This window comes from Myodes glareolus, chromosome 1 (genome assembly GCF_982192425.1).
Source record: "Myodes glareolus chromosome 1, mMyoGla1.1, whole genome shotgun sequence".
In the NCBI taxonomy this organism is placed as follows: Eukaryota; Metazoa; Chordata; class Mammalia; order Rodentia; family Cricetidae; genus Myodes; species Myodes glareolus.
The window spans coordinates 44,157,146-44,181,295 of record NC_142026.1 but is presented as its reverse complement, the minus strand read 5'-3'; the positions used below and the strand labels follow the sequence as shown (position 1 = coordinate 44,181,295).

The following is a 24,150-nucleotide window of genomic DNA, read 5'->3' as shown; positions in this document are numbered from 1 at the left end:
AACTTTTAAAAATGTGTTTATTTTATTGTGTGTGTGTGTTTTGCCTGCATGTGTGAGTGTACACCACATGTGTGCTCAATGCCTGCAGAGGCCGGAAAAGGGCATTGGGTACCCTGGAACTGGAGATCTATGTGCTTGTAAATTTCCATGGGATGTGGATACTGGGAATTGGACCTGGATGCTCTGGAAGAATAGCCAGTGCCCTTAACCACCGAGCTACCGCTCTAGCTCTATTCACTAATGGTTTTTAACTTTCCCCGAATGTTATATTGCCAAGAATAAAAACTTGCCAAAATAACCCCACATGGTTCTGGTTTGGTGCCTTCTATCTATATGTCAAAAATAGAAACCTCACAGTGTTGGGGAGGTATGGGAGACCCATTAGCATCATGATGAGGCTACCTGAAAGAGGACCCATCAAAAAAGTATCTCCTGATATGATTTCTTGGCCACCAATGTCATATCTATGACATACCTATACTTCTAGAGAAATAGGCCATTTTCTTCGCGAGCCCTGCCTTGAGGGATGAGATTTGGTAGGTGCCGAGAAAGCCCCTTCACTTGTTACACTCTCAGACTCCACCATTATAATCATTCCTTTAGATTTATATTTCGATTTTGTTCAGTAATTACCTATTTAAATGTAAATTGCTCTGTAACCTTTTAGTAGTCTCCTAAAGATTGCTTTTCCTTCTTATTGGGACTGACTTTCCACCAAAGATCAGAGGCTAGACATCCGACTGTGGAAAGGTTCAAAGAAGTCCTTAAAGCAAATGTTACACTTTCCTCAGTTGACTTAAAGAAGTAGGGTCTTCTTCAGGACTTCTTTTAGCCTAGAGTAGCCTCCTCTTCCATGCTTTCTTCACTACTACACATTCTACAACGCTCACGTCAAATTTCAACACTTTTGAGCCCACCCCAAGTGCTGAAGGCTCCATTGCTCACGAAAAGTCCCCAGAGAGGCCCACTCTTGGCCCTTTTAAAATGAACTTACCCCTTCTTCTAGCCACCAGGGGAATGGTGTGAAGCCAGGAAACCAAACACCATAGGCTATGGCAAAAAAACAGGAAAGCGAGGGCCACAGTGTAAGTTGCTGTAAGCTGATTGCACAAGAACATTCCTTACGCAACCCGGTTGGGAGAGGTAGCATTCCAACTCCCCAGACTTGGCCCAGGGACACCCTGCCTTGTTCCCGTACACATGAATCACTGCAATAGTCAGACAGGAAGCTTGGCGAGGTGTGGACCCAGAAAAAATCGAAAGAGAAATCATTTCTTTCTTTTCTAGCCCTGGTCTCCAGCTCTCCTGGAACTATCTTTCTCACGCCCTAGCTGGCTGCTGAACATATGTGGGCAGGGAGGATAAAGCATTATTTCTGCAGAGCATAGCGCTGACTCAGCATTTAATACCGGCACCTCTGGCACAGATTACTGCTTAGCACAATTTATGACCATCCACTGTTTCTAAATCCACAGTGAGGCTTCGGTGACACCGCGCTGGCAAAGGGACACACTGCCACAATGAGAAGTGTGCTGTGGTGCTGGACTTCAGTCCTCCACCCCGGTGCTAGGTGACATGAGGAGACCTCCTTGCCTCCTGGTGTACCACATTTTCTTGTCCAGGTTGGAGGTGAGGGGGAGGTAGTGGCAGGTGATGAGTCTTCCTTCCTGGCAGGGTTGCTGAGTGTTCTTGGTAAAATCCGATGGTTTAGAACCCATGGGGCATTGATGGGCCAGACATCATGAAGCTTGAGTGCCTCCCCCTTGTCTTTCTGTTCTGTTTTATTTCTGTTGATTGAGACAGTCCTCTGTGTAGCCCCAGCTGTCCTGGAACTCGCTCTGTAGACCAAGCTGACCTTGAACTCAGAGATCCTCCTGCCTTTGCCTCCTGCGTGCTGAGATTAGAGGCATGTGCCACCACCGCCTGGCATTTTTTTCTTCAGTTTTTTTACAAAATTAAAATATAATTACATTTTTCCCTTTCCTCTTCTTCCTTCTAACCCTTTCTATGTCCCCTCTTTCCATAATTGTTTGTCAAATTCATGACGTTTTTCATTTTATGTTTATATATATATATATATAGACACATACACATATATAACATGTGTATACATATAATATATATGGATATATTGTATAGTTATATAGTTAGGCACATGCAGGCTTGTGTGTCTGTGCCTAACTATGTAAACACAGCCTGTTGAGTCTGAGTCCATTTAGTGTTACCTATATGTACATAATTCCTGCTGACCACTTGAATTTGATAACCAATTAGGGGATCTCATCCCTAGACAAGTCGACAAGTCTATTTATCCTGAGCCCAACATTCCTTAGTTGACTGTAGCTCTTTCTCTAGGGGTGGGGCCCCTTGAGATATCCCGCTTCTATGTTAGGATGCCTATGGTGTTGCCATTGCTCGTGTCTTGTTTTGGCAGCCATACAGGTAAAATATCTTCGCAGTTCCAGGGGATAGAATCTCATGGCAGATATCCTGGTCTTCTGGTTCTTCCCACCTTCTGTCCTCTCTTGTGCAGTGTTCCCAAACCTTAGGTGCAGGAGAGCCCAGTGCTGTACTTGCCCCATTTCTTCCTTGTGCACCAGAGTAATACATTCAAAACAAAGAGGAGTTCTTCAAGCAAACTGCCATGCGCGGAACTGGAGTGAAGGGCACCACCATTAACTCCTTAGTGCATTTCTCACGCTGTGATAGGTTTGCTTGGAACTGAAAGTTTGGTAATGATTTAATTCCCTATTTACTTGATCTTAATGATGTAGGATTATCTTGGGAATTGTCAGAACGTCACGATCACCATCCTGGCTGCCCTCTCCGACTGGCTTGTACTCTGTGAGCAAAGCCAAATATTTGTGTGGCGTCCTGGAGAGAGGAACAGCGGGACACCGGTGCCCTGCCCTGGGGGAGCTGCCCAACACTGCGTTGCCCATGTGAACTCTTCTAGTGTACTACATGAGTTGTGACAGAACAGGGCCCAGGGGACAGGAAGAAATGACCTTGGCTGGTCCTCTTAGGTAACCTTCAACCATATTCATCAGAGGCTTAAATAATAGTGTTCACTCTCTCCCACATGACAAAGAAAAGATCGCCCGGGGAGGGCCTCGGCAGGACGTGAAGGTGAAATCTGGATAGTGGAAGTCATAATTTGGGTCACATTTGAAGTTATAAAGCTTTGCTGTCGCTGTTGGTGACCATTGGCCTAAGGAAAAGCACTGGTTCGGAAACATCCTCTGAACTGTTTTGCTTTAGAAAGAAAAAAAATAGTAAAACCCCCGCACAGAATGGAAACATTGGGTCGCAGGTGTAAACCCTTAGGCTCTGTTTCCTCCGTGAGTACAGTGCTGGTCTCAAGGACAAAGAAAGAGAAAGGAGTTTCACTTTGAAACCAGAGTCAGGGTGGCTGTGACCACAGTCCCTGTGAGCATCTGGTGTCAGTGGGGAGAAGAGAGCTGCGGCCATGGAGTCAAAGTGCCTGTCCTTTTCCTACTATGATGGATTTGGCTCTGCTTTAGAGTTTTCTCTGTGAGGTGTTAAGGGTTCGCTGCTTGGGGACTGGTAGTTAATTTGAGCCTGTGGGCCACTCTCCCCTTGCCTGGCATTCTATCTGTAACACTCTACCCTGTGAGTTTAGCTGAACTGGCCCGGGGAAGCCAGCGCAGGCCTGAGTGACTGGAGTGCACTGTGGGAAGCTGTGGCTAGAGACGAACTGTTCACCTCCTCAAAGGAGAGGTGCAGCTGGGAAGCTGTGCCCAGAATCCTCTGTGGTGCTTTTCCTTCTCGGCAAGACTAAGAGATTTGTCCCCCGAGGAAAGAGAGACGAGAGTTAGAAGCTGTACCACTGCCAAGCCTTGCCAAAACAGCATTCTTACTCTTTCTAGTTTTTTCTGGGCTAGAGCCAACATGGTCCCTGTCATCCCACCAGAGGATGTGGCAGGGACCCCCAGTTGTGAGAGGCAATGAAACACGCACTCTTGAAGTGGGTCCCCAAAGTTTCTTCATAGCTCCTAGATCACTGGGGCTGAAGCCAATGCAGCCAGGGCTTCTGAGATTAGGGTCTGAGTAGTAGGCCTAACATGGTTTCTTGCCTCTCTTTAAAATCCCCGTAACGTTCCCATGATCCTGCTCTACAGCCATCACTTTTTGTTTAAAGGTTGATATTAAAGTTTCCTGAAAGCTCTTCTGAGCTTTGAAATGGTTTTCTTAATGCTTCCAGCCTCCTCCCCATGGTTGTTAAAAAAACAACCTCGATCTCATTTGAGGCACCTGGTACCTTGTGGGACATACAGTTAGATTCGCAGACATCGCTTGCTGGATGTGTCTTTATGACGTGATGTCAATGTGGACAACTTTAAATCATCTTCACAAGCCAAGTCCATATGTGTACTCACATAGACCGTCAGGACTGTCACAGTTTGCCAGGGAGTATTTGGGAAGATTTCCTGAAAATAGTTTTATTTTAAAATTCCATCTTTCTGATAATATAAGAAATAAGCTATCATTGAAGAAAGTTCGAATTTTAATGATAAAAAACTTGATTTATAGCCAGGCGGTGGTGATGAACAGATTTAATCCCAGCGCTTGGGGATCAGAGACAGGCGGATCTCTGTGTGTTTGAGGCCAGCCTGGTCTATAGAGTTAGTTTCAGGACAGGCTGCAAAGCTATAGAGAAACCCTGTCTCAAAAAAAAAAAAAAACCAACCAAACAAACAAACAAAAACTTTATTTGTAAATGGCACTACACTGTGTGTGTGTGTGTGTATAGAAAGAGGTTGTATATGCCTTGAAATGTACATGAGTTGTTTTATATATTATTCTACAACTTTTTTTATTTTAGTTTAGTCATGTATGGCATTTATATGATATTTATTTTGCTAGAGAAATAGCCAAACTGAAGTACCTCAAAAGCATTTGGGGCTAGAGAGATGGCTTAGTGGGAAACAGCACTGACAATCTAGCTTTGATTCCCAGCACCTACGTGATGTCTAACAACCATCCGCAATTCCAGTTCAAGTGCGTCCACACCCTCTGCCGGCCTCCGTGGGCACCAGCCATGCATCTGGCGCGCAAATGTGCATGCAGACAAAGCACTCAGAACATTCATACACATGAAATCAATGCTTGAGAAATATTTTCCAGGATACTTTTAGATATATTTTGGAGCAAAACTTTTTTTTTTTTCTGCTTTAGAATTGCAAGCTGTAAAACCTGGGCTGCCTCTGTCTCTTGGTCTGACTCCAGCACACTTCCCGGAGGAGAAAGCAGAGCTCTGGAGAGTGTGTGGCACATTCAGGGGCACACTGGCAGCTGATGACAGGATAGGGGATAGAACCCAGGTCCCCTGCCAACCTGCCAGCTGTGTCTTCTCGCCAGTACAAATCTTCATGAAGTATTTCTCTTCATTCCTGTGAATGAGCTCCGGGTTCATAAATGTTTTCAGTCTCAGCACAGTAATAGCAGAAGTGTAAGCCACTATAAATCTAAAGAATGGGTCTGTGAGTCTCTGGGAAGAAGAGAATCGGACTTGGTTTAACTGAGGCCCCTGAGGTGCTTATAGCCGAAGTGTGTGGCTGCATAGCAGGGTTTCTAGGTGACGCTGTCTCACGTAACAGGTAACAGCAGCAGCTTCTTCTCCTCCTCTACTTCCTCCTCCCCTTCCTCTCCCTCTTCCTCCTCTTCTTCCTTCCTTCCTCCTCCTCCTTCCTTCATTTCGTCAGCCTCTGAGAGGTTTGGGGAGTGGTATTTCCCCTGAACTTGTGATTAACTTGTGGGAACCCAAGAACACTGTTACTCCAAAAGGGCCGTGCTACAGTAAAGGTGTTCATCGTTTTAGGCAGCCTTCTGTCCTAAACCACACAAACGAGAGGGTGCTTGCCTGTTTCTCTTTTCTCCCCATCTTGTCTAGTTTTCTTTTTATTCTTTCATTTGTTTTGAAGGCAGTGTCTTTTTGTGTAGCCCTAACTGTCCTCCAGCTCGCAGAGATCTGCCCAGCTCTGCTTTCCAGGTGCTGGGATTAAGGATGTGCGCCAAGATACCCAGGTTCCTTGCTTCCTTTCTGATCCTTTCTTCGGCAGGTTTCCTCCTATGAAACCACTGCTCCACACCTCTTCTGAATGCTGCCAGTTCTTTACTCTCTGCCGGGAAGACAAGAGTGTTAGCATGCCAGATTTAGACCATAGTTTTTGTAGTGTGCTTGTGTATGTGTGTGTGTGTGTGTGTGTGTGTGTCTGTCTCTTTGTGTGTGTATCTTGACATTTGAGTGACCTCAGGGTCTAACCACATTCTCCACAAAAGAAAGGTTCTGAAGACTTGCAGGAGAGCATTGGTCAAGAGGTTGCCCTGTGCAGGACACATTGGAATTCTGTGCATGTATAGCCAGAAGCAGAAAAGTGCCGAGCGGCTTTCAAGGCTCCGAAAATATGCACAAGTATTTGGTGACAACGTCAGAACTCTGCCTAGCTGTCTTTGATTCCAAAGATATCCTTAGGGCCACTGAATAAATTACAGATGCTTTTCAAAAAATATTATTTAATGCTTATATTAAATAATTGATTCTCGACTGTGTAGACTAATCAAGTTATTGCTGCACTGGCTTAATTTTCTCCGCTCACATTTAAGATACTACTTTGTTTAAATGGGTGATGGTAGGATCTTTTGTTATTCTGTAGAAAGGAAACACTTTTTGACCCACCAGAGCAAAGCTGCAGCCCTAAACTGTTCCTGGTTTCTTTAGCAGAGTAATGGTTCCACCCTCTCTTGCCTAGATTACCACCTGTAGAGTCCTTTTCTCTGTATTTAGTATCTGACATGTGAGACCTCTCTTCAGGAGTGTATTGACTGCATCCCCAAAGATGCTATTTGGAGCTTGCCCTCAGTGACGTCCTAAGTGGTACCTTGAAATCCTAAAAGAACTCAGCAGAATAGCATTCTTTGTATTCTCAGTCCAGTTTCAGTGAGTGCGTAGTGCTTGCTTCAGATGAGAATTACTTATACCTGTAAATTACAATTATGGTCATTTTTAACTAAGACTTTTCATTTCTCTCTCTTACCACTATCCTTTCGATTTTTTTTTTATATTAAAATCTTTTGTTTTTAAATGCAAGGTCTCCTGGAGCCTGAAAATTCAGGAAGCGCTGGTGGTCACCATCAATTCTAATTTCCACCTCTTTTATTGAAATGCGCAGATGGCCCAGACTTTGGAATTTCTCCTGCTCTGAAAACCCAGAGGGCTAGGGGGCCAAGTTCAGAAACGCTGGGCTCTTGTGCCTGCGGTTGTGGCTGCTTCCTCGTTTTCACAGCTGCACCTGCCGTATTTGCATGACAGCCATGGAATGAACGTGGAGCGCGCGTTTGTTTTCCACGCAGCATATCCTAGGATATGTTCAGAAGGGGAGGAAGTTAACAGGCTCATTTCCCCCATTTCAACAAGTCCATTCCTCTAACTGTCACAGACGCCCATAGGAGCCAAGGCTTTCCTTGGGGTCTTTGAAATTGATTAGCATCTCTGATGAGCCTTCAAGTTTTATGATAATGGTGGTAGCATTGATCCCCCACCCCTTCTCCTTTTTTATTTGAGATATTGGAAGTAGGTCAGCTGTGTGCCAGATTCAGCTGGCACATTTTAAATGACGAAGGGTATTAGTTTGTTCAGATCTGTTGCTTTCCCAGAAAGGAAAGAAAAAAAAAAGAGCTAATACCTTCTCTAAGAATGAGGTTCTACTCACTCACGTTTTCAATAAATCAGTTACACTGATATGCTTGCTGTGTGACAGACTGCAACCAAACCTCATTATTCATACATGTCTGTGTGATGTTACCGAATCAATTTGTGCTGTATCCATTTTACACTCATGGATAGTTCACGGTCCCTTATGTGCGGAAATAGTCAGCAGGCAATAATGGGAGACACGAAGCAGAAATGGACGGGGCCCATAATCCTTTGCGTCGTGGTGCAAGATCCAATTCTTAAATTCATTTTTAGTACCTTTTTTTTAAAAAAAAAAAAAAGAAAAAAGTTCTCATCATCATGAGGGTGGTGTCAACAAAATCACAGAGCAGGCACTTTTCAAACTTCTAGATTTTATTTAGCTTTTAGCCTTCTGTGGATTGTTAGCCAGTCCATACGTACTGAGTGTTAGGGCAGGTCATTCCCACATGTAATTCCTCATCGACAGTAGTAGTCTCTCTGTAATGCAGTAAACTTTTCTCACTGAAGAAAACCGTAGCAGCTAGAAAAGTTAAAAGTGCTCCCTAATGCGTTCCCTTTGGAACAGCCAGCCAGCTCCTAGGCCTGTAGGAGAAGAATTAGGAAATGGTGGTAGTTACATGTGGCTGAACACGGTGAGGTTTTAGAGATGGCGGACAGTGACGGCCACTAAATTAGCAAGATCCAGTGAGGCTCTGTCCCCAGGTCTCCCCAGTGGGATTCCAGACAGTACGGTCCACTGAGGGATCACTCCTAACCCACCCTCTGTCCGCGGAGATTCCCTCCACTGGTGCCATGGTAGAACCATTCCGTTCTGCTCACCCTCCCTGTGCTCTCTCCACGGGTGGTTTCTTAGAGAAAGTACCAGTTCCCTGGTCTTCAGTCATGTCACCCACAGTGATCCTGGAGGTGACATCCTCAACTCTGTCCTGGGATTCAGGAACACAGTCTTCTCTTGTGCTGCCGTTTTTAAATCTGGGGATCTTTGATGCCCCATTCCACCTCTGCAAGGTGACAGCTTCTCAGCTCTCTGACATCGGTGTGTGACAAATGATCTCCAACAACCTCTCTACGTCAGCCTCTGTTTGTAGTGTTTGTAGGCCTGGTTTTTTATTGATCCCTAGAACATTTCTCTTTTTTTTCTTCTGTATCCAGAGAAATATTAAAAAAAAAAAAGAAATGTTCCTACTGATATCTTAAAACCTTCTTAATTTCAAAGTAATTGTGAAAGGAGAAATGCTTCTTAGGTCAAACAACAAAGAGTTGTCAGTGTGCATTTATGAAAAAGCATATCTCATTGTCAACATAAAAAAATCAAGAATTGTACTTAGAGTCCTTTGTAGAGAATCAAATGGAAGAAGAGAATGATCTTGAATGAATTCATTAAAATATCAGCAAAACTCTGAAGTTTACAAAGAAAGGCTAAATTATTCTGTTTTTCCCCAGATAGTATGATGGGTGATTAAAATTTCTATTGCATAAAAGACAAGGCTGTGGGGGAAAAAAATACCTCCTAAAATGCTCACTCTTCCACAGAGGGGCTCGATCACTTTTAAAAAAACCTTTTTAAATTGGTTTGTGAAGGGAATTCTAGGCTTAGCTTCTCCTACAATCTGAGCAAATAATTCATGGTACTGATCCATAAACAGGTTTTCTAGCCCTCATTTCTGCACAACAAAATCATCATATCCAGTGTTCCCTTGGAGCTGGGATTGCCAGTCCGCTAAGAGAGGCTTTAGTAGTTCACTCCGTAGGCGCCTGGCTTCTCCTCCCTGCCTTTGTTGCTCTCGCTGTCCACACCCATGGAATGTCTCTGCTGACTTCATGTCTAAAATCAGAGAAAGCATACTCCCGTGCAAACTTTGACTTATATACCAGAAAATGTAATTAGAAGTTCATGGCTCTGTCCCTACGATGGGACCGAATTCTCCGAGCACCAGGAGTAGACCTGGTCCTTACTTCCTTGCTGTCCCACATGACGCCCAGCCCACAAAGCTCAGCAAAAACTTTTGAATAATCAGTCAACTTATTTACCATGAAAAGCACACGAGACTGCTGAAAACTATTTTTAAAAAAAAGTGTAAAAGATGAGAGAAACAAACATGCTAAGAATACCTTACCCTCATGGAGCATTGCGTTTCCGTGTTAGCTCCCTGCAGCTAACTCTAATAATAAATACGGTACCCAAAGCAATGTCATTCACACAGAGCAGCACGTCACTTGAAGGTCAGAATTGTTGACCAGAACACGTTTCAGAATGTCTTCTCTTCCCAGTTACTTCATCTGCAAAATGAGAATAAACGGCTTCAGCTCCATGTCGGTGCTCTGAGGGCTGAGGAGGAACTGCAGTGAGAAATGCAGAGGGGACCCGTTCTGACGACTCATCAGAATATGTGCTACGTCAGACATGTGCTATGTCAGACTTGTGTTACGTCAGACATGTGCTAAGTCAGACACGTGCTAAGTCAGACATGTGCTACGTCAGACATGTGCTACGTCAAACGTGATAAGTCAGACACGTGCTATGTCAGACGTGCTATGTCAGACATGTGCTAAGTCAGACATGTAATAAGTCAGACATGTGCTACGTCAGACATGTGATACGTCAGACGTGATGAGTCACTATGTTTTGTTTTTCCGTTTATTCATTTATGTATGTGTGGGGTGGTATTAAGATGAATATGTGGAGGTCAGGAATCAATTTGTGGGAGTCAGTTTTCTTCTTTCACTATATGAACTTGGGGACCTAATTCAGGTCTTCAGGCTTGGTGGCAGGCTCCTTTACCCACTGACTACCCATCTTCCCCACCACCCCGACACCCTTTAAATTTAATTTGACTTCTCAGAACAATTCAAAATTTCCTTCTTGATCAAAACATTCTGTAAAGTTAACTGTTTTTATAAAGTTAGCTAACTAGCGTTTCTAAACTACATTATAAAGCTATAGCTAATAGGTCAGGGAACCGTTAAAGGAGACTCGGTTTTGGTTTGTTTGTTGTGTGTTTGTTGAAGACTGGCTTGTTCCTGCCTCTTTGGGGTGCTGTGTTAACTGGCGAATGATGGTTCTTTTGGAGAGGATAGCAGATCATTCGCTGATGAACATTCAGGGAGAAAAGAAAACCATAAAAGTCGCGTTTCTTTCAGCAACATTTGATACATCAAATTCTCACATTTTAAGCCTATTACAGATGCCTGCAAAGGGGTTCAGCAGTTGACTGGTTCAACTGCGGCTGTTGGATGTTAGGCTGACTGTGGGGCCTGGCTGCAAACAGAAAGAAAGGAAGCACATGGCGTTTGACCTGCAGAAGGGACTTTGCTGCCTGGAAATGCACAGGAAGCATGAGGCATGGGATGCGCAAAAGCTGGGTCACACAGTTGCCTGTGATGTCCTCGGAATGTACCAACAACATACATCTTTATAGGAAATAGACTTAAGTTTCTTCCTCCGAATTCTTGCATGGCCATCTTGGACAAAGGGTATTTCCCACCAGAAGACTCACTTGGACAGGTGGGGATGCAGGAGGTTACAAAGAGCTCCTCTAATCCCCCCCCACTCCCACTCCCCACCAGGCAGCAAAGAGACTGGGTGCATCTGCTGGGACCGGCTTGGTTTGCTCTGCTACCACATACCCTCCCCCCAACTATTAGCACAGTTGCAGCCACCCTTGATTTCAAAACATCTTTTCTTAAAATAAGATGCTTTTCGGTTCTCCAGAGGCTCAGCAAGATCTGAAAGGTCTTTGCTCTTGTGTGCTGGTGGCTACCCATGCCACTTTTTACGCCTCTCCCAGAGTCACAGTGCTTTGCATGTTAGGACAAGCCTTGCTGGATTGAGGACAGTGCCTGAACAGCTGGCTTCTTCGAGCACCCGTGCGCACTGCCCTGGTGTTACTAAACAGTCATTCCTTACCTCTTTTTCTTTTCTTCGGTGCTGAAGCAAGTTTCTGCATGTTCACAGAGAGGAATTCAGAAATGGCTCAGCGCACACTGGGGAAGAAATCTGCAGGACACCCTCATTCCTTTAGGTTAAATTAACTTTAGCTTCATGTGTACGGTGCCTACACGACCCCTCCTTAGCCCTCCCTGTCACGGTGTTTTCAGTTAAGCCCACCAAGTCAGAGGAGGAGTTAATATCGTTGTATTATGTCAGTCAAAGCTAAAACTGTGCTAATCAGACATCAGATAAACACAAACCATTTCCAAATAGAGGCTGGTGCTTTCTTTGTGGGAAGCATTCAAAACCTGGTGTAGCTGCACCCAGACAGGAAATCTAAGCATTAAAGTTGTCTGAACATATGCTCATGCTGACTGGACCAATGTTAGCTTTCCAGATCGTCACGTGCCTTGTGGGAAAAAAAAGAGTAATTCACACTGAGTAAAGTGAAGAGAATTATTCGTTACCAACTTGCAGCAGCGAGCCCACATGCCCAAGAAAGAAATCCTGGGTGATTTATTACATATCCGTGTGATTTCCTTTAGTGATAGGAGAGACATTGAAGACGGATTGAAGTGTTTCCTCTTCCAGTCAAACAAATACTGAGATAATTTTTGATTTAAAAAAAAAAAAGTATCCTTTTTAAAACTTGCACATTACATATACAGGCTTCTTCAGTTAAAGGTTTTCAAAGAAAACTCTGGGCACATTTGAATACCAAATATCCGTATTTCTATTCCCCAGTGTGGCTGGTTAGTAATTCTTGATCCCATAAAGAATTTCAAAAATGTGCCAGCTTAAGGAGGTCAGAGGTCAAAACGCAGAGGTGTTTCATGTGCCTTCACCCCACCCCCGTCTTATTGATAGGCTGTTGACATGGGTCTTCTGTGAATTCCAGAGCCCTATTCCTGTCTGCCTGAGCAGAGGAGAAGTGAGCGCTCAGATTTCAGGATGTAAAGTTTTGTTTAATTTCAGTCAATCATTTGTTGATGTCAAGGGTACCAGATGAAACGCATCCCCCGAATGAGCCTTGCGATCTCTGGGTCTGTGCATATAAATCGTCTGGCTGGCCTTGACACCACGTCCAACAAGCCCCACTGACACTGACGGGGACCAGATGTGTAAGGCCGTGGAAAAGACATTAGGTTTTGACACGAACTGACTGACAGTTACATTTGGAGGCACCAGGCGAAGAAGGCTGGAGATTTTGTCCAGTCTGGCAGGTAGATGGAGGTCTGTGTGTAATGTTATCAAATGTTTTAAACACTTCACTGTGGCTAAAAGCATCTCCATCCCTGGGCCTGAATGTGAGCTCCTCAGACTCGGGACTCCAGTCGCTTGCTCTACTCGCTCTAATTTTTATAACCACATTAGGAAGAAAGTTTAAGAAGCAAAAAATCAAACTTACAAGGCATTTACAAAGTTATTCTCTCTCCAACATGTTCTTTCTTATTCTAGCCCAGCTGTACTGTGTAATGTACTAAGCATGACAAATATATAAACAAAGAGGAACGTCCTTAGTAGCATTTGGGGGAGTAAATGATACCTTTTGCATTTTGAATTTTCCCCCCAAATTTTCACCTTTAAGAAATTAAATGTTCTGGGATCATGAATCCCAGTTTTAAACATTTTCACAAAGGAGTAGTAAAGTAAAATATTCTTGGCACAAATTCCTGAGACACAAAAGCCATTTTAACCTGAAGGTGAAGGGAGCAGGAAGATCCTAAAGCGGGGCCTTGGGAATTGAACTTGGCTGGTTTTAATGTAGTGCCTTTGATAGCTGGATGTTTATTCTGTATTCCAAAAATGAAGAGAGGATTTTAACATTCTTTCTCTAGTATTTTGATGAGAAGAAAGTAGAAAATGTTGATTCACAATTTATTAGGCAATTTATTGTTTTTGGTGTAAAGTACCTTAAAGCAACTGCTCTGGAAAGAATTAGGCTTTTTTTTTTTTTTCTTCCAGGGACAGTGTATAGACACATTTTCACTCCCAGGAAACCTGGCTAGCCATATCTGTTTTATTTTGCATAAATGCGGTGGAAGAGTAACAGAAGGAAAATGCCCGTGCTAATTCCGAGGGTAGTTTGCTTTGGTTCCTGTTGGTGACATTGTTTTAACAGTGGGTTAATGGGGGACCTCGTATCTGTCTGCTCTTTCCCCACCTCCATTAGCACCTTTGCCCGAGGTACTGCTGAGAGCTTATGATTGTAATCAAACCCAGCACAATCAGGGGAGACAGTGGGCCAGGTTAGGCCTCTGCTGATCTCCAGCTTGGTCCTTAGCCTCGGATGGCCTTGAGCACTCTTAAATCAAATCTACAGGTGTGTCAAGAATATACCTGCCTGGCTCCGACGTTCTGAAGCCAGCAGGGTCTGCCTGTCTCCTCTGGAACTACCTGAGTTTGTGCATTCTGGCTTGTTTTAAATTGCGACCACAAGGTATTGACGTTTCCCAAAGTAGAAACTTGGCAAACTCCATGGCGAGTGCCATTTTAAAATCACCTAGTCAATAGCTTTGAAGCTCATGAAATCAGTTACCTATAAATAGCTTTTGGTTTGTTTCTGTATGTATATTCTTCTGGAATTCACTTCCTAGAAATCTATTTCCACGTAAAATGACATACATATGGTACAGAAGAACGAGTTCATGTACAACAGGCTCAGATGTCTTAAGTTATACTTAGAATAAGGTAAGATAGTACATGTTTAAGTGATATAAAATTTGTTCTGATAAGAATTTAGACAAAGACATTGTCTAATTTACCAAATATCGGCCTATTTTTAATGAAGAGAGGAATAACTTTTATAACCTTTATACTTTTTTTAAAAAAATTTGCTTTATTTCTGTGAGAGTCTTGCCTGTGTGTACATCTGTGTACCACATGTGCGCCTGGTGTCCAGAGGCCGGAAGAGGATGTCCGATGCCCTGGAACTAGAGTTCCAGATGGTCGTGAGTCCCCATGTGGGTGCTGGGAACTGCATCTAGGTCTTCTGCAAGAGCGATGGATGTTCTTAGTCACTGATCTATTTTTTCCAGATCCAATATATTTCTTTCTGAATATTTTACACTTCTAGAAGTCAATTGAGAATATGGCTATGCCCCAGGAGTACTATTAAGTATAGATTGTACATCACAATCTCCAATCTAATAATAGATTATCAGTTAAAAGTAAAATACCTTTAGGGCCATGGTAGTACATGTGTTTAATCTCAGCATATGGGAGGCAGAGGCAGGTGCATCACTGAGTTTGATGCCAGCCTACGTTACAGAACAAGTTCCAAGACAGCCAGGGTTACACGGAGAAACCCTGTCTCGGAAAAATCAAAAGCAGCTGGCAGTATAGCTCGGCTGGTAGAGTGCCTGCTCGGCCCCTACAAGCTCTGCTTAGTTTCCTAGCCCTTCATAAACCAGGTGAGATGCCGCCCTGGAATTCAGCAGGAAGCCAGAAGTTCAAAGAAAACCTCAACTATGCAGCAAAATATACACAACGAAGTGTGTGTGTGTGTGTGTGTGTGTGTGTGTGTGTATTACTCTAATAAGTGAAAAAGAAAGAATATGGTGTCTTTAGAAGAAAATTATATCAAATTAAGATTTGTTTAAAATGCCATACAGATCAGGGCTAGAGAGATAGCTTAGTGGTTAAGAGCACTGAATACCCTTCCAAAGGATCTAGGTTCAATTCCCAGCACCCATATGGCAGCTACAACTGCCTCTAACTCCAGTCGCACGGGGATCTGGCACCCTCTTCTGGCATCCATGGGCACTGCAAGCACATGGTAAAAATTTAAATAATATACACATTATGACTTTACTATGATAATAAAAATTCATACAAAATTTTAAAAAGAAAACAATCAAGGAGTTCTTTCTACTTATTTGAAGTATTAAGATCTTTTACTGAGATTTTTTTAAAGTTATACACTTGCATGCTTGTGTGTGTATATCTGTGTTTTTGTGGGTTTTTTGGGTGTATGCAATGCAATTCATACATTTGACTAAGAACTAACAGGAATTTCAATTAGAAAGAGACTCCTTAAATTTAATATGTGAAAGATTTTAATTAGTTTTGTGCAATGATTGAGCTTTTATTGTGTATTTGATCATCAAATAGAAGCAAAGGAGTTTTACCAGTGGATGTCAGGTTTGTAAATCTGATATTTCTCAAATGTGTCCAGGCTTAGGTAGTGTATGTTTTCTTCTTAATTTAATTATCCATTCATTACCATTTATTATTTATATATAAAACTGATAAATGTAGATTGAGAATATTTGCTGTGCGCCTCTAAACTGACAAGATAATTGAGATTTCTTTTAAGTATTCAAATTTTATCTTTTCCAATTTTTAAATTCTAAAACTATCCACTATTTTTTCATTTGTTAAGAAAATACTGTGTTCTAATCTTCGTAGTTTTACCCGTTTATAAGCTGGACAGTCTTGTTTTTTTTTTTTTTCCTCTACACATGTACGTAGATCATTAATACAAACCAATGCAGCCGATTTATCAAGTTGCTCTATGGTCAATTAAACGGGAGTATTATCTCAGCAGGGGTAAGTGGCCAAATTACACCTGTGGAAGAAATGGATCTCTGAAGCCTGAGCGCATAGGTGTTACTGTACTAGAGGCCACATTAAGAGTCCTCTAGTGATCGATGGAGCTTATTGACGAGTATCAGTGAATAACAAAGCGATGTCCAAAACTTTTTAATAGTCTTTAAAAAAAAAAACCTATATTTAACCTTTCTCGTCTTGTTCAGGTGCAGTTTCTAGGAAATAGTGTGGTATCTACACCATGAGGAGAGCTCCCTGACCACCTAAGGGATTGATGTTCAGGGATTAATGCCAAGTCCAAGTAGCCCTGTTTCTCGCAGTTCCATAGAGAGCAGAAACCCCCTAGAAGCCTTACTCTTTTTGACTTAATGAATGAATGGAGTAAAATATTACTTCTGAATCACAACACAGAAACATAAATCCCGTGTTCTCATTGGTTTGAGTGGTTTCTGATTTCCATGATATTCTATGTTTGTAATTTTAGAATTCTAAGCACCCCCATGTTTCTCACAAAGCAGAGTCTGATTGACGTGAAGTAATGAACGCTTTGTTGGGACACTTGGATGAGCCACATCTGTCCTGTGTCCCGACTTCCACCCTTCGTCTCCCACTGCTCGGCATCTCATGGTTTTGGTCAATCCCAGACAGATTTGTTTAGCAGCAAATGAAGAAAAAGTCCATTTGATCGATTGGGCAGCACTTTGAATAGTTAGGCTCCCACAATTGTTCTGTGTGAATTATCATTTATAATCCGCTCAGACACATGAGGAAGGAGACAGGCAAGGGTTCCAGGGGACATTTCTCAATCCCAGGCTGTTGCAGGGCGAACATCCTTCTGCCGTACGTCTCCTCCTTCTTCATGTGGAAGTTGAGGCGTATAAAGTATTTCGGCTCATTTGGCCCCCGTCATCCCTGTTTATTGACAGAAATAGTGGCTAGCTTAAAAGGACAATATTTGTGTCCCCTCGGGGATCGACAGGGCTGCCTGCCGCACAGAACAACCGAGCAGGCTGTGTCCTCATATCCAGAAGCCGAGGTGGAAGATAAAAGCAATGACCTCCATCTGTTTGACGTTTTAGCAACAGTATGAACAGGATCTTAAATTACCCACTCAGTTAAGGCACTTAATTATATCTTCTGAAAGATTTCGGGAGAGAAATTTTATTTGTCCAGAGAGGGCGATGCGGAGGTTTTTCTCCTATCATTTTTAGTAGCGCTGAGCAGGTGTAAAGACCTTTTCCTCCAAGGCATCTTCCATACTCGTACCCCTTTGTTGGGGAGTTTGAAAGCTAGACAGCTCCTCCAGGGCCTTAGATGGTGCGAGAGCCGGAACCGGGTGAGAAGGTACTTGGTGGAAATTGCTAGATGATGATGTCATTGACTTTTCTCTTTGCTGTGCTTCCCATCTTCTCTTGGGTGGCTACACCCCTCAGTGTGGCAGGTGGAGTCCTACGGGGTGTAAGAAACTAACTGCGCAGTCTCTTGGAGCTTCTCGCCTTTTGCCATCACCTAAGTTGTCCTTGGTTCTGTCGTTTTCTGGACAGAAAGAGTTGACGCGTTTGTCCTTTGTGTAGTGTGTTGCCATGTTTTTCTTTTTCTTTTTTTCCTTTTCCTTTTGTTTGTTTGAGACAGGGTCTCTACATAGCCCTGACTGTCCGGGAACTCACTATGTAGACCAGGCTGACCTAGAACTCACCGAGATCCTCCTGCCTCTGCCTCCCAAGTGCTGGACTTAAAAGCTTGTATTACCATGCCTGGCTTGTTGCCGTGTTTGTTTGTTTATGTTGATTCGTTTTGTTTTGTCTCACTTTTCCGTAGCAGTCATCAGACAATCGTGGTGCTACCTTTGAGAATGTTTTTATTCAGGTGTAATAATCTAATCCAGGGGTTGAGAATTATCTCAGTATCCAGCTAAACGTTACCGTTTAGTTGTCGAAATAATTCAGTTACCATTTACATACCGACTAACTGTTCTCTACACACCCCATTTCGTCTCTGTTTTATGATAGTGGTGGTGATGATGGTAATGATGATGATGAGGAGGATGCGTGTATGTCTGTGTACCTTGTGGGTTCCTGGTGCCCTCAGAAGCCAGAAGATGGGGTTGGATCCCCAGTACTGGGGTTACAGATGGTCGTGGGCTGCCAAGTGGATGCTGGCACTCGAACTTAGGTCCTTTGGGAGGGCAGCTACTGACCGTAACCTCTGAGCCATCTCCGTTCCCCAGGAAGTATTTCATTTGTGTTTTGCTTGTTATGCTTGCAGGGTTGGAGATAGAAACCAGGGCCGAGAATATTCTAGACAAGCGCTTTACGGTTGAATCACACCCCCAGCCTGTGTGTTCCCCATTGAAACGGAAACTGTGATACCGACTTGTTCACTTTCTTATTTAAAAAGTGATAAATTAGGAGATTAAATCGTGTGCTCAAATTCACAGATGATAAAAGGCAAACGGTCTCACACTCACTCTTCCTTTGGCATGTGACACGAGAGAGCTCCCAAATAACGGACGGACCTTGAGGATTATCTTTAACCCTCCTCTGATGTTGTGGCCTCTCTGTAGCCTTTCTCTTGTTCGTCTCCTTTCCTTTAATCCCACAGATGCCCTGTTTAAGCCCGCTTCATATCTAGGCGATCACAAGAAGTCAGAGAGTTTGTGTTTAATCTAACTCGCAGCTTTCAACAATGCCACATGTCCTGCATAGAATAGGGCCTCTAAAAATAGCCACCGGATAGATGCAGAAGTGAATAGTTTTTTGGCAGATGACTAGGAGCAAAATTCCCCAGCTGATGCCTGTGAGGAGTGTGTGTGTGGTGTGTGAGTGTGTGTGATGTGTGAATGTGTGTGTGTCTCTGTGTGTGTGATGTGTGAGTGTGTGTGTGGTACCACGGTGTGGTGTGTGTGTGTACCTAGTCTTTTGCAACAGAAACCTAACGATTTGCTCCAGGCTTGCTTTCTGTCTGTCTAGGCTGCCTTCTCCAGGACTAAGAGAATAATCCCGTTAGCACACAAACCTAACCACATCTGCACCTTCTCAGAAATCTTCCCTGTGTCTTCAGTGCCTGTCGGATGTTGTTGTTTGAGGTGCAGCTTTGGCTCTCCCTGGTAGCTTCACTTGCTCTCAACAAACATGGCTTCAGGCCTTTCTGGGTTTGTAGGTCACAATGCCTGAGAAGTCCACCCCTCTGCTTCTTAAACTAAATCTGTCTCTGTTTCAAAATCCAGCTTGTCTGAAGTCTTCACGAACTCTTTCAACGTCTGTCCTTGTCATCTGCGAAGAGGCATAGTATTTGGTAGCAGTATCTCTGTGGACATTGGTTACTTAATTGTTGTGACGGACTTGTGTGGCAGTCCGTCCTCCGTCCCACTGCTTGTCCACTCCTGTGTCTTAATTCATTTTAGTTTCTCCGCCTCAGGTACAGTGCCTGAGCCCCAGAATGCTATCAATATACTTGTCTGTAATGAATTGACCAATTAACAGAGACAAGACATACATACGGTTTTACAATCAGATATGTTGTTCTAGCAAAGTGTGGTTTTAAAGTTTAAATTCAAACAAGCTTTTTTTTTGGCAGAAATCTATACATCATAGTGTGCTATGAGATTTCTTTAGAAAATCTATAGATTTCTATAGAATATCTATAAGATAGCCTGCCTTAGTAGAATGTAGAAGTCACAGTGTTCTCCTACTGTCCCATCCTGCATTTCTGTCTTCCTGTTCAGGGCCTCTTTCCTGAAACCCCCTCCTCATCAAAATGTCCCCCACATAGTCAGTGGCCTGTTCGGTTTTAGTCTTGTGTGTGATAGGTGTTAGTGTGTTAGAGAAATGCCCATGTGCTGATGCACTGACCAGCTAGTGTGATTTTCCTCCCAGCAGACACACTCCATACATGGGTGAGGACAGATGTTCCTGGTGGAAGGTGATGGTCCCTGTGTCCTGGAAATCCTACCATTTAAGCGATACTTCACGCTTCCTCTGTGCGTTGATGTGTGTGATACACTTCCATAGGATGACGGTGTTACCTTCTGCAAATACACAAGGAACCCTTCATATGAATCAGTGTTTTCCCTTTTGTTTAGACACAAAAAACTTCTCTCAGAAATCTCCTTTTCAGCGAGGCATGCTGGCGGACCCTGCTAATCTCAGCATCTAGGAGGCTGATGGAGAAAGATTTGCCAGTGTCATGTCAGCCTGGGCTATAGAGCAAGTCTGAGGTCTGCCTGGGCTACATAGGAAGACCTTTTCTAAAAGTCACTGTTACTGGTCACATTAACAAATGTTTTATAATCATACTCCAATCTTTCAAACTGAATGCCTTTGAGAATCTCAGGATGCCTGCTCACATGCCGTCCCCCATTCCTCCTCCCTCTGGCCCATCCTTCCTTCCTCCCTTCCTTCTCTGTCCTTCCTTCCTGAGAGGCTCTTGTTGCCACACATCCTGAACTGTCCTTGAATTCTAGCTCATCCTGCCTCCGCTGCCAGAGTAACGGGGTTACAGGTGTGAGACATAATGCCCAGAGCAAGACTTTTAAAACAAAAAAATAAAATAAAATTTCCTTGTTTGTGGCTGTCAAGAGTACCTTTAAAATTATCTCAGTATTAGAGTTGGGTCTCCTTCACCATTAATATTTTTTGAGCGCCTACTATATACCAGGCCCTGTACCAAGTACTTATAGTTTTCATCAGCACAAATAAATGCTTAACCTTAGCGAGCATTGGAGGAGTGAGGCGTCATTGTTATCCCGAGACCGACAGTGGAGAGACAGTAAGAACATATCCGGGTTAGACAGTACTAGTGGAGCCCAGAGTGGAAGCTGAGCAGGTGGCTGTTAATCCCTTTCTCGACCTTTTCTGCTGCCCTGCCTGTCAGAACCAACAGGCAGTTGTTTCTTTCATGTTATCAGCGATGTCTGAAAGTTGAAATATCTTTAATCAACTGTGCCTTCCTTGATAACCTCCAGACACTAAAAAACCTAGTGTACCATATGCGCTCAGAAAGCCAGGTGCCACGAGAGGGATTAAAGAGAAAATTCTCTATCCACACCGATCTCTACTTTTCATTATTGACACCTCCCAGGTGGTTGCAAGGATGCCTGTTAGTGTGCCTGGACATCTTGAGCTATGGCAACCCTCCTTAGAGAACCCTGGGTGGCTGACCTCTCTGCCTGCCAGGTGTCCCTCTGCCCATGTCAGACATCCCTGGCTGAGCACTTCTAGAATGCTCAATAAGCTGAGAAGCCTCCCTTTCGTGGGCTCATGAGCATCTGTGACTTCTCCACCGTGGGATTCCTGCTTCCAGAGCCACCCGGTGCAGGATGAGAGCAGATGCTGGATTTTCACATCCCCGTCTCCCTTTCAGGGTCTGGATAAACGGACAGAGTCAAACTCTGAAGTTAACCTGCACACGCTGCAAAGTAGATTAAAAAACAAATGGGGGGGAGGGTTAAAAAAATCTCATCTTATGATGGCGACTCCTATGTGCTTTTATCCTATGATCAACAACTTAAACCATTTTATATTTTTGTCGTTGTTTTCAAGACTAAAATTAGATCAGTTTGCTTGAACCCATAAACTGGAAGCATTAAGGCTAATTAACACTGAAAATATGTAGGTCTTTCTATTTTATAACTCCCAGAGAAGTAATAGATCAAGCATTATTAGAGATGAGTAGCAAATAAATAGCAAACCTTATCAGAAAAAAAAATTTCATTCCTCTGGGGTTAAGCATTTTTTTTTCCCTAGTTGACACGGTAAAGGAAATTTTACTTCTAAGTTTGACTGTGTTGCCGAGTAGATTTGGGAAAGGGTGTTTCTGTCCTGCATATAGCAGCTGCGCTTATTGGTTTCGTAATCTGTAATCTCAAATTGGGCTTCTATTTTAATGTCACTCTGCCCCAAGCACGGGATTCTAGTCAGACGCTCAGACATAACTATTTAAAATTGAAGAGAGAAGTTCTAGCCGTAAGTAGTCTCAATCTTCTCTGAGATTTTTCTTCCTGATCTGATGAAGTGCCACACTTCTTGAAGCCAACCACGATTTCTCCCTGCACTGCCTTGCTTATGCAGACTTCTCAATAGGCTCTAGATGCGAGCGCATGTGAAAAAAAAACTGTACAAATTTTGTCTGGCTTTGCGTTATTGTTAAGTCAGCGAGGATCCTAATGGAGTACGGAGGATGAGACAACAAGAATCAAATCAATAGACACAAAAGGCAGACGAACTTGCATAAATTAGCACTCTAATAGGGAAAGATAAATGTGTATTCTCGTTCATCTTTCAAGTCATACCCACTATTGAAAAAGGTCTAAGAGAAAGCAGCTGATTTATTTTCCGGCTTTGTTCAAGGGTGCAGAAATGGGAAAAATGCAAGTAAATGGAGCATTGAGGAGAGAGCTCTGAGCTGCTGGCATTAGATCGATGCATCAAATACAGTGTGTACATCTCAGCATGGTATGTCCACATGGACGATTCTATTGTCGGTGTTCCTTATGGAAATATGAATACCCAACAAAGATCTCCAGAGGGCTTGCCCCATGCCCAGAATGTGTCCTGGAGAAATGAGGCTCTGATCTTCACATCCGGCTACTTACAGCAAGCTATACATCCTTACTGTACCCATGGAGGGAACAGCAGAGGGGAGTTTTCTGATGTTGAATGCCCGACTTTCTAGAACCAGGGCAGTCATTGCAGACCAGGTACGGCCAAACTAGCCAATAATTTCATCAAGTATCACCAGCTCAGCTCAAGGCATGATTAGTGTGTTGTAACATTGTGCTCGGTTCCCCAGCGTTCCTGTTCTACTGTGTGCCTTTCGGGGTATAGTGCTTTGGGTACAGATGGCATATGTGCCAGGCACTACAGCTTCCAGTCAGAATGTAGCTCGTGAACTAAGAACATCCTTTGTCACTTTTGTCTGTCCCTTCTAGGACCTTGTTTCTACATCTAGCTACCCAAAAGGAGGTGAGTACATAAAAGGCTGCCAGATATCTGCACTGCCTTTGCTAAAAGGTAGAAACGTCAGCCATGGATTGGTCATTTTACTTGGGCAGCGTCCAGCCCAGATTAGCATCCTTGTCATTTGTGTTGTTGGTTGACTCAGTGTAGGGCGATAAGCCACCTGCTAATGGTTTTATGTTGGCATTTCTCCAGAATCCTCACATGCAGACAGAGAGAACCCTGCTACCCTGGGAGGATTTGGATGTCCTCCTTCATGATGCCAGAGCACTCTGGATTGAGCACCTCTTTTTAAAGATGTGTATAAAATTCAGGGGCGGGCTGGCTGTTTCTGTCTTTACTTAGGAAACTTTCACTCTTAGGGAAGTCTTCCAGAAAAATCTATCTTAGGGGAAATACTCTCTGTGTTATTGTAAGAAAAATAATTAATTTGTCAGTATTGTTTTGGTTCCACTAAATCCAAAAAGAATAAAGAGAATCATGTCTGCCAATTATCAGAATTTCTTATCTATTTTTCTTTGCATATAAAAATAGATCTTTGCTTAGCTCTCTTCCATTATGCCTAAGTGTAATCAGTACTTCATGGTCTTATTATATAGCTTTGTCTCATTAGGGCAATGGAAATGGTATTGAACAATAGCAATATAATGCAGGGAAACAGTTTGTAATTCAGTTGGAAATTGCTAATGCAGTAGACAGTCGATAATACAATCAGCTTGACTTTCCTAGGAAAACCTGAGCTCCATTTCCTCTGCTCTCCTCACAGATCTTCTCCGGGGGCAGGGCTGTGGGGATACCCTGAGGCACACGCTGTGGGGTGCCCCTGGAAAGGAAGGTCCTTTATGAGTCAAATTTGGACTGCTCCTTAAATTTCTGGGGAGAAGTGCTATTGAAGACTGAAGTTCTCTCTGGAGAGTTTCAGCAACGATACTAGGTAATTTCCAGTCCTGAAAGCAAACATCTGTCTGCCATGATCCCTCAAAACCCATCCCTTG

At 43.3% G+C, this 24,150-nt stretch overlaps 1 protein-coding gene across 2 annotated transcripts in view; it reads left to right on the top strand.

Annotated features, from left to right (window-relative positions):
- Positions 1–24,150, top strand: part of Efna5 (ephrin A5) — a 282,353-nt gene that overhangs the window by 195,761 nt on the left and 62,442 nt on the right. The window lies entirely within an intron of this gene.